Raw genomic sequence first — 8,656 nt, 5'->3', positions numbered from 1 at the left:
CTGCTGCCCCCATAGTCCCCCTGTATCAGTAACAATCACTCCATGAACTCATCCTTGATTCCTATTTTTCTCTCCAGCCTTAAGTACAATCCAACAACAAGTCCTTTCAGCTCTAAATTTTAAAGACCTCTAGAGTCGGACAAAAATCTCACCATTTCTAGTTCAACTCCACATCACCACTCGCCTGGAATCCTAGGCTTCTAAATCAACGATCACATTCACTCATGCTCTCCCAGACTTGACTCCAGGCCTAGAAATATTCACTTTAAAAAAATTGATTGGAAAATCATATACATAAAGAAAAGTAATCAAATTATACATTTACATTAGATGATTTTCAAAAAGTAGATATATCCTTGTACTATCATGTCAGTCAAGGCATAAATTTTTACAAATACTCCAAGAAGCTCAGTCATAGTACATTGCAATTTCAACTCCCTCACTCCTCCCACAGGGAACCTCTGGTAGACAGCTTCTGACATGGCTCCCAAAGATTCTAGTATCATTGCATTCCTGGCATTCACATCCTTGTGCAATCCTTTCCCTCTGAGTGTGGGCTGAATTGAGTGAATTTCTTCTAAAAAAATGGCAAAAGTGACAATATTTTACTTCCGTGACTAGGCTGTAACAGACTTATTTCTCTCTCTTTCTCTCTTTCTTGCCTTCTTTGTTTGATCATATTTATGGAACAAGTTGCCATGGTAAAAAAAATTCTTCATATAGCAAGGAATTGAGTATGGTCTCCAGGCAATAGCCAGTGAGGAACTGAGGCCTTTAGTCAAATAACCTGTGATGATTAATCCTGGCAACAACCACAGGAGTGAGGTTGGGAAGTGGATCCTTCCCCAGTCAGGCCTTGAGCTGATTGCAATCCCAACTGCACTTTGGCTGCAGCCTGGAGAGACCCTGAAGCAGAGGACTCAGCTAAACTACACCTGGATTGTTGACAATCAGAGTCTGTGAGAAGATAAATGTTGTTTCAAGCCACTAAGTTTTGGGGAAATTTGTTTTGCAGTAATAGATCACTAATTCAGAAACTTTTATCTGGCTTCGAACACCATAGACTGCTACTGTCTTTCATTTTTTTAAATAATTTCCACTTATGCATTTTTTTCTTCTTCTTTTTCTCCCTAAAGCCCCCCAGTACATAGTTGTATATTCTAGTTGTAAGTGCCTCTGGTTGTGCTATGTGGGATGCTGCCTCAGCACGGCTTGATGTGCGGTGCCATGTCCGCACCCAGGATCCGAACTGGCGAAACCCCGGGCCGTTGCAGCAGAGAGCGCAAGCTTAACCACTTGGCCATGGGGTCAGTCCCTGTTTTTCATCTTTATATAAATCAAATTATACAGAAAGTTTTATGTTTGACTTCTTTTGCTCAACATTATGTTTTTAGAGTCATTCAAATCATTGGGTATGGCAAAAATATTTCACTTCATATACCCATGAATAGTTTTCAATGAGATTATCCCAATTTGTACTTTCACCCTCAATGTATGAGAATTCCCAATGTTCCATTTACTCACCACCAATTAGATATGTCAGACTTTGAAATTTTAGTCATCTTGGTGAGTGTATAGTTTTAATTGCAGGTTTAATTTGCTTTTCTTTGATAATTAGGGAGATTAAGGACCTTTTCACATCTACTGCTTATTTGGATATCCGTTTTTGTCTTGCCTATTCAAGACTCTTCTTATTTTTCTAATAGGTTGTCTGTCTTTTTTTTTCCTGATATGAAGACTGCTTTACATATTCTGAATTTCAGTCCTGTGTACGTCTGTAAGTTCTTAGTTTTCATGTAAATTCTTCAATTCTTTGTTTACATTTAGTGTTCTGTGTCCTGTTTCCCAACATGGAGGACATGAAAATATTTTATTTATTTTCTAAAAATGTTATTGTTTTTTCTTTTATATTCTCATCTACAGTCCACCTGGAGTTGAGTTTTTTTTTAATGCCAGCAGATATTGAGCAGTGTAGTTGTTTGTTCACCAAGCTTGGAAGAAGAAATGGCCAGGCGTGATTATATATCAATTCATGGCCTATAGCCAATAACCATTGGCTGAGTGATAAGGGATGTGGAAGGAACAGGATTGGAAAATTTGTGAGAAAGAAATTTTGGGAAAAAGTATGTAAATAGATCTCTCCGGATGAGTAAAAACGTGACGATATTTGCATCCCATGTGAATCTTCACCAAAGTGTGACTTCAGTAGACGAGGATTTTAGTCATCAAGTGGATAGGATGACCCGTCTTTCCCCAGCCACCCCTGTCATCACTCAATAGACTCATGAACAAAGTGGCCATGGTGGCGGGGATGGAGGTTATACATGGGCTAAGCAACGTGGACTTCCACGCACCAAGGCTGATCTGGCTATTGCCACCACGGAGTGCCTAACTGGCCAATAGCAGAGACGAACACTTAATCCCCAATATGGTACATTTCCTGGGGTGGTCAGCCAGAAATTTGGTGGCAGGTTTATTTCTTTTGACTTCTTCCTTCATGGAAAGGGCAGCATTTTGTTCTTAGTAGAATAGATACTTGATAGAGATTTGCCTTCTCTGAGTGCAATGCTTCTGCCAAAACTACCATCTGTGGACACAGAAAGCCTTACGCACCATCTTTGTATTCCTCACAGCATTACTTCTGATCAAGTAACTCGCTTTACAACAAATGAACTTTGGCAATGTGTCCATGCTCATTGTATTCAGTGATCTTACCATGTTCTCCACCATCCTGAAGCAGCTGACTTGATAGAAATGTGGAATGACCTTTTTGTTTGTTTGTTTGTTTTTGTTTTTGTGAAGATTGGCCCTGAGCTAACATCCATGCCAATCTTCCTCTATTTTATGTGAGATACCTCCACAGTGTGGCTGCAAACCCCAGGCTGCCAAAGTGGAGTGCACAAATTTAACTACTATGCCACTGGAATGACATTTTGAAACCTTAATTACAGTGCCAGCCAGATAACAACAAACCCTGCAAGACTGGGACAACATTCTTCAGAAGACCGTATGTGCTCTGAATCAGTGTCCAATATATGGTATTCTTTCTACTACAGTCCAGATTCACAAGTCCAGGAATCAAGGTGTGGAAATGGGAATGGCAACACTCATTGTTACCCCTAGTGATCCATTAGCAAAATTTTTCCTTCCTGTTACCACAAATTTATGCTCTGCTGGCCTAGAAGTCTTAGTTCCAGAGGGAGAAATGTCTCCACCAGGAGACACAACATAGATTCCATTGAACTGCAAGTTAAGACTGCCACTTGGCTTCTTTGGGTTCCTTATGCCTCTGAATCAACAGGCAAAGAAGGGAGTAACAGTGTTGGCTGGGATGGTTGATCCTGACTACCAAGGGGAATTTGGACTACTACTCCACAATGAAGATAAGGAAGAGAATGTCAGAAATCAGGGGATCCCTTAGGGCATCTCTTATTATTACCATGCCCTGTGATTAAGGTCAATGGAAACCTATAACAACTCAATCTAGGTAGGACTAATAATGGCCTAGACTGTTAAGGTATAAAGGTTTGGGTCACCCTATCAAGCAAAGAAACATGATCAGCCAAAGTGCTTGTTGAATGCAGAGAGAATATGGAATGGGTAATGGAAGAAGGTAGTTATAAATATCAGCTATGACCACAGGACCTGTTACAGAAACATAGACCGTAATTGTCATGAGTATTTCCTCCTTATTTTGCTATGAATATCTTTGTGTGTGTGTATAGATTTTTGTTTTCTTTCCTCTCATTACCTTATCATGTAAAATAAGATATATTGATTTTACATCATAGTTTTAAGTATTGTTAATTTTACATCTTACTATTTAAGTTATGGGATATGAAGAAGAAGAGTAAACATCACTCAAGGACATTATCTCCTCTTATGGGGAAGGGGTTAGTGTGTTTTTGGATGCATGCAGTATAGTTGTATCATATTATGTGGAAGTATGACATTTTCATTGTTTTTATTTTGAGAATAAGTATGACTTAAGGAGATGCATATGGGTGCCAAGTAGACAAGGGGTGGACTTCTGATGGTTAATTTTATGTGTCAATTTGACTGGCCATGGAGTGCCCAAATTAACATTATTTTTGGGTGTGTCTGGGAGGGTGTTTCTAGGTGAGATTAGCATTTAAATCAGGGGACTCAGTAGATTACCCTCTCCAGTGTGGGTGGGCATCATCCAATCCATGAGGACCTGAATGGGAAAAAAAGAAAAAGCAATGGAAGGAAGCGTTCATCCCTTTTTTTTCTGCTTCACTGTTGAACTGGAACATATCTTCTCCTGCCCTTGGTCTGGGATTTATACCTTTGGTTTCTCTTGTTCTCAGGCCTTGGGACCCAAACTGAATTACACCACTGGCTTTCCTGGGTTCCCAGCATGCAGATGGCAGATTATGGGATTTCTCAGCCTCCATAATCACATGAACCAAATTGTTATTATATATACAATAGGAAATATATATATCCTATTGGTTCTGTTTCTGTTCTTGTTCTGTTCCCATTTTAGATAGATAGAGATAGATAAGATGGATGGATGGATGGATGGATGGATAGATAGATAGATAGATAGACAGACAGACGATACATCAATAGATAGAGCTATATCTGCTATTGGTTCTGTTTCCTTGGAGAATCCTAACTAATATACCCTCCAAAGTGAAAATCAGATCAAAGAGTGAGTCCATTATGTTCCCAGGATATGACATTTGGGAGGTTTTTGAAGACTAGCTGAGATCATGCTGGGTCACTGTCTGATCCCTGGTACCATGATTTTTGCAGTCATAGTGAAGGTAATGCTCAGTTTTCTAGTGGTAATTTATTTGAGATAAAGTTGCATATAGCAGTTCCCATAAACCCACACCCAAATGCAGTCTATCCAAAGAGCACATGTGAATGCAGTAGGTCTCATTGAAGCTGTGAGAAGGGGCATCTCCTTTCCTGAGACTTCTTTGCCCATCAGCACTTTGTGACAGGAACACAAGCCTTCCATTCCACTGAAGATCATCCTCCTTCTGCCTTGATGGCTCCGCCCTCTCCTCTTCTCTATTTTGTCTGCTTTCTTTTACCCATACCTTGCTTTTTAGAGCAAACAAAATTACTCTGACAAAGTAATTTAGAAGTCATTTTTCATTGCTTAGGTTTCTGCTGAGAATTACATCCTTGTATTCTCCCCCTCTGCTCCAAAAAGCATGCCAATCAATTTTGACAAACATGTACATTTCACTTTCTATCAAGAATTTTGAGGTGAGAAGTTCAAATAATAAACATTTGTTTTACCTTTTTGTATGTTATCCCAGTGGCTCTTCTGCTGCAAGAGAGAAGGAATCTGGATTCAAAATGAAGAGAGAACAGACACCCTTGTTGAAAACTCTGGAAAAATGTAATCCAGGAGGACAGAGGCATGCAGTTTAAATTGAGTCATGCATTTGAGGGCTCTGGGTCTTTGGAGAAGATTCCAGCCAAGCAGCAGCTGCACATGCCATCAAATTTTCTAGTCGGTGAAACACAGGTGGCCACAGTGGAGGAAGGAAGTTTCAAGACAGTCTGAAAAGGCACTCTCAGGGACAGTGGTTTAGTTGTCCTCTGAATGCTTTTTATGTAGTCTGCTATACATTTAAATATTTTAAAAATTATGTTCTTGTTTTGCTAGAACACAAAAGCAACTGATTTTCTGGAAAGGAGCCTATTATCTACATAGGTCTTCATTGCTTTCAGTTTCAATCTGGAGTAGATTCCAGGAAATGCCATTTCAAGTAGCCTTGAATTGACCTAAGAGATTTGTTTTATGGCTGGAAAACCTTTATATCAGGTTATTTTAAAGTATAGTATCTGGAAATGCATGCACTTGGGAGGGGCTAAGGGGAGTTCCAGCACCTCCTTTTGGTTGTTGCTTTGAAAGAGCAAGGATATGGCATTCAGCTGTTTTAAATCTTTCTACAAACAGCCTGGTCAGTGCAGGAAGCTGCAGGTGGGACCCTTGTCAGGGCTGATATCATAACTTAGAATCATTATTTTTGATTGTCTCCAATGCATTCTCCACACAATGGGCAGTGATTTTTATAAAAACACAAACCGAGTTATGCTGTTTTTCTGCCAAAAAGTCTTAAAAGCTCCCTGTTGCAGTTAGCAAGATCCTACGTGATCTGGCTCCTGCCTGCCCCTCTCAAACCCGGCCTATCTCTGCTTCACCGCATGGACCTTCATTCAGGACCAAACACACCAAGCTGTTCCCCAATCAAGAGTTTTGAACGAGCTCTCCTTCTGCCTGGAACTCAATTCCCTTACTCCTTTCCTGATTTATTTTACTCTTATTAAATTCTCTCTTGGGCTGGCCCTGTGGCCAGTCGTTAAGTTGAGCATGCTCCACTTTGGCGACCAGGGTTTGGTTCCCAGGCACGGACCTGTACCACTCATTGGAGGCCATGATCTGGGGATATTCCACATCTAAAATAGAGGAAGATTCGCATCGATCTTAGCTCACGGAAAATCTTCCTCTGCAAAAGTAAATAAATGCAGCAATGAGTAATCTATCTTAACTTCCATTTTCTCAGGAGCCATTTCTAACCAAGTAATCTACATTGGGTCTCCTCTCTACGCTTACTCATGCACCTTCGACTAGTCCTTTACAATGCTCATCAGAAATGGAAATATCAAACTTCTTGATATGACAATACATTAATGTCTTACTTCTGAACTAAAAATATGCGTGAGCATGGGGGCCGTGGCTATTTTACTAACCACAGTATCCCCATTGCCTTCTGCAATGCCTTCTACAGTGTCCAGATCATGAGCAGTGGTCAGTACATATTTATTGAATAACTAAATCATGATTAAAAGCGCATGCTTTGTGTCAGTCAGGTCTAACTTGAGTTTGGCTCACAGTATCTTGGGTGTTGGACCTGGGAAAACAAAATATGGGAAATCCCTCCCACAATGCACAAACATGGCTTCAGGAATGTGACCTCTTGCTGCTATTGTATTTGTCATTCTCATCGTATCACCATCACCATCATCATCTTATCATGTTAGGTGTGGCTTGATGGTTCTATGACCCTGATGAAACCCTTGTCTCTATGAGATAAGTATGTTGTACAAACAAGAGGCAGGAAGCTTAGAGTTTTTACTTAGATTTGTTTTATAATTTTAGTGATGGTGTCGAATTTTGTTCTGATATCAGTTATTTACTTAATATTATATTTAATAGGAAATAGAAAGGATAATTACAAGAGACTTCTGATTCTGGCAACGTTTAGAACTAGATAACATGAAGAATTTCTCATCATAAAATATTACAAAAAGTTAATAAAATAGAGCAAACATCCTTACCCATTGTATTGGTTTACCAGAGCTGCCATAACAGAATGCTATACTCCTCCTTCTGGCCCCTCAAAGTTCATGTCCTTCTCACATGCAAAACATATTCATCCCATCCCAACATCCCTCCCCCAAATTATTAACCCATTCCAGCATTAACTCTAAATCCAAAATATCACCTAATTATCATCTGAATCAAGTATGGCTGACTCCAAGTATGATTTATCCTGGGGAGAAATTCCTCTCCAACTGTGAACTTGGGAAACCAGATGAGTTACCTGCTTCCAGTATGCATTGATGCGATAGACATAGGATAGACATTCATTCCAAAAGGGAGAACTTGGAAAGAAGAAAGGAATCTTGGGTCCCAAGCAAGTCAGAAACCTAGCAAGACAAATTTCATTAGATTTTAAGGCTGGGAATAATCCTCTTTGGCTCTCTGCTCTGTCCTTCTGGCCCAGTTGGGGTGGTGGACCTGTCCTCCAGGCCCACCGGGGCAGCAGCCCAACTTCCTCATTCTGGGTGGCAGCCCTGCCTTCTGGATCCGAGGAGGAGATGACCTTGTACCTTAGCCCGGTGTCCTCTGGGCTCATGGTGGCAGTAGCAGCCCCACTGGTTTCTTTCTTTTTTGTTTTTTTTAAAGATTGGCCCTGAGCTAACGTCTGTTGCCAATCTTTTTCTTTTTTCCTGCTACTTCTTCTCCCTAAATCCCCCTAGTATATAGTTGTATATTTCAGTTGCAGGTCCTTCTAGTTCTGCTATGTGGGACACTGCCTCAGCACAGCTTGAGGAGTGGTGCTCGGTCCACGCCCAGGATCCAAATCAGTGAAACCTTCGGCTGCCAAAGCAGAGTGTGTGAACTGAACCACCCAGCCATGGGGCTGGCCCCCCCACAGCTTTCTACATCTGTGATTCTGCCCTCAAAGGCATTCTCCCTTCATTTGGTCCTGTCTCTGTGCTGCTCAGTCCAGGCGGTCAGTTTTTCTGCTAGTGTAAAATTCTCAATATCTTATTGATTTCCTGGGGGTCCAAGGTCTTCCAGAGATCTTTCCTAGATAACTACATCGCTATTCCAGCTCCTGCTGAGATGATTGAATGGATCCGTGAGCCACACACTTAATCTCTTTAGTAAATGGTTGTCCAGTCACAACCTTGGTACCGTTTCCTGAGTGTTCTATCTGAATAGGCTAGAATCTTCCAAATCATCAAGTGCTAGTTTGTTTTGGCTTAGCTATTCCGTCTTCCATTTATCTGTCTCCTGGCGTTTTACTATAAGCAGCAAGGAAAAAATAGGCTGCGCCTTCAACACTTTTCTTAGAAATCTCCTCAGGTAAATATC

The sequence above is a fragment of the Equus caballus genome, chromosome 5 (assembly GCF_041296265.1).
Source record: "Equus caballus isolate H_3958 breed thoroughbred chromosome 5, TB-T2T, whole genome shotgun sequence".
In the NCBI taxonomy this organism is placed as follows: Eukaryota; Metazoa; Chordata; class Mammalia; order Perissodactyla; family Equidae; genus Equus; species Equus caballus.
This window is presented reverse-complemented; position numbering follows the sequence as displayed.